Genomic DNA, 2,633 nt, shown 5'->3' with positions numbered 1-2,633 from the left:
GGCACAACTCTCCTAAACACGAGAGTGAAGTATACAACTTTAGAACACTTTCCCACCAGGAGACTCGAACCCTAGCCAGCAGCACAGAAGCCTTCCAGCAACTGGCATAACAGGTACTCCTTAACCCGCTCCACCACCTGCTCAGACCCTTAAAAGAGATGGTAATTTCGGAGTATTTATATACTCCAAAGATCACCACCTCCCAAGAGCACTAGAGCAAGTGAGGGGTCATTTATACGTTCTTTACATCAAGTCCCTGTTAATATGGGAGAACACTGTGTCTATGCTTAAGGCACAACTCTCCTAAACACGAGAGTGAAGTATACAACTTTAGAACACTTTCCCACCAGGAGACTCGAACCCTAGCCAGCACAGAAGCCTTCCAGCAACTGGCATAACAGGTACGCCTTAACCCGCTCCACCACCTGCTCAGACCCATAAAAGAGATGGTAATTTCGGAGTATTTATATACTCCAAAGATCACCACCTCCCAAGAGCACTAGAGCAAGTGAGGGGTCATTTATACGTTCTTTTCATCAAGTCCCTGTTAATATGGGAGAACATTGTGTCTATGCTTAAGGCACAACTCTCCTAAACACGAGAGTGAAGTTTACAACTTTAGAACACTTTCCCACCAGGAGACTCGAACCCTAGCCAGCACAGAAGCCTTCCAGCAACTGGCATAACAGGTACGCCTTAACCCGCTCCACCACCTGCTCAGACCCTTAAAAGAGATGGTAATTTCGGAGTATTTATATACTCCAAAGATCACCACCTCCCAAGAGCACTAGAGCAAGTGAGGGGTCATTTATACGTTCTTTTCATCAAGACCCTGTTAATATGGGAGAACACTGTGTCTATGCTTAAGGCACAACTCTCCTAAACACGAGAGTGAAGTATACAACTTTAGAACACTTTCCCACCTGGAGACTCGAACCCTAGCCAGCACAGAAGCCTTCCAGCAACTGGCATAACAGGTACGCCTTAACCCGCTCCACCACCTGCTCAGACCCTTAAAAGAGATGGTAATTTCAGAGTATTTATATACTCCAAAGATCACCACCTCCCAAGAGCACTAGAGCAAGTGAGGGGTCATTTATACGTTCTTTTCATCAAGTCCCTGTTAATATGGGAGAACACTGTGTCTATGCTTAAGGCACAACTCTCCTAAACACGAGAGTGAAGTATACAACTTTAGAACACTTTCCCACCAGGAGACTCGAACCCTAGCCAGCACAGAAGCCTTCCAGCAACTGGCATAACAGGTACGCCTTAACCCGCTCCACCACCTGCTCAGACCCTTAAAAGAGATGGTTATTTCGGAGTATTTATATACTCCAAAGATCACCACCTCCCAAGAGCACCAGAGCAAGTGAGGGGTCATTTATACGTTCTTTTCATCAAGTCCCTGTTAATATGGGAGAACACTGTGTCTATGCTTAAGGGGGCATATTACGGGTTTCGTAAAAATTGTTCAATTTGTTTATAAATTTATTTATGAAATGGTTATAGAAGGAGCTGCAACTGGTCCAAGTTTCAGCATCACACCCTAAACAGAAAAGGAGAAAAAAAATACAAAACGTATTATTCAACGAATTTTCAACATTTTCAAATAATTTCAGGGAACACATGTGTCAACAAAAATATTTCTATAACAATCAGATATTAAATTTAGCACATAATAAAGGATTCTATTGAGCAGTTTTATCAAAAAAAGTGTTTAGTGCAATAACATAATTATTCAAAGTTACCCTTCCAAAAATATGCAATATTTGATGTTTATAAATTTTTATAAAATCAACAAATGGACTTTGGACTAAAATGTTTCAATAGGTTTGTAGAAGCACAAACTCTACATATAAGGTGTAATTTGCATGTAAATTGATTAATAAATGAAAGCTGAGAAACACCTTGAAGTTGTAAATTACTTACCTGAGTAAAATAAGATCAAAGTTCGGCCACCTGTAGTCGAGTGTGTCATCGACCGATTTCGTTCATAATTGGCACCCTTGCAGATAGGCATCCATTGAGCAAGGTGTGCAAGTTCCATGCACATCCCCTGATAACAAACGAAAAAAAAAATAGAAAAAAAAAATATATATATACATATATATATCCTGCACATACATATTACCAGACTTCGACTTGTATGACTTACACCAGATGTAGACGGCACTGCCACACCAGCCACAGCAGTAGATGTAGATGGCACTGCCACACCAGATGTAGATGGCACTGCCACACCAGATGTAGATGGCACTGCCACACCAGATGTAGACGGCACTGCCACAGCAGCCACAGCAGTAGATGTAGATGGCACTGCCACACCAGATGTAGATGGCACTGTCGTGGCCGGTCCATACACATAGAGGGGATGAGGATGTGTGAGGAGGGTCGAAGCGGGGTGTGGCTGCTATGTCATGCCTCTCACAGCTGAGGCGGGGAGGGCTTCACTTGATAATAACCTCCCTTGTGCTACAGCGTCTCTCCTTTCCAGCCAACGACGGCGACCGCGTGTCAAATTGGCTACTCTTGCATTCAGACCCTTCCGTTTATAGGTCATTGTGCGCTAGACGCTACAAAAGCGAGATTCCAGGAGCAAAAATGGAGCGCGCATCAACACCCTCCACTCT

At 43.3% G+C, this 2,633-nt stretch overlaps 1 long non-coding RNA gene across 1 annotated transcript; it reads right to left on the bottom strand.

Annotated features, from left to right (window-relative positions):
• Nucleotides 1–1,517: 1,517 nt before the first annotated feature.
• LOC138358409 (uncharacterized) lies at nucleotides 1,518–2,291 on the bottom strand. The gene is made up of 3 exons (XR_011225344.1): nucleotides 2,159–2,291; nucleotides 1,933–2,059; nucleotides 1,518–1,549 (listed from the first exon to the last, which is right to left on the bottom strand). It is a non-coding gene; the product is annotated as an uncharacterized lncRNA (long non-coding RNA).
• Between the last annotated feature and the right edge of the window lie 342 nt (nucleotides 2,292–2,633).

This window comes from Procambarus clarkii, chromosome 83, assembly GCF_040958095.1.
Source record: "Procambarus clarkii isolate CNS0578487 chromosome 83, FALCON_Pclarkii_2.0, whole genome shotgun sequence".
Classification (NCBI taxonomy): Eukaryota; Metazoa; Arthropoda; class Malacostraca; order Decapoda; family Cambaridae; genus Procambarus; species Procambarus clarkii.
This window is presented reverse-complemented; position numbering and strand designations above follow the sequence as displayed.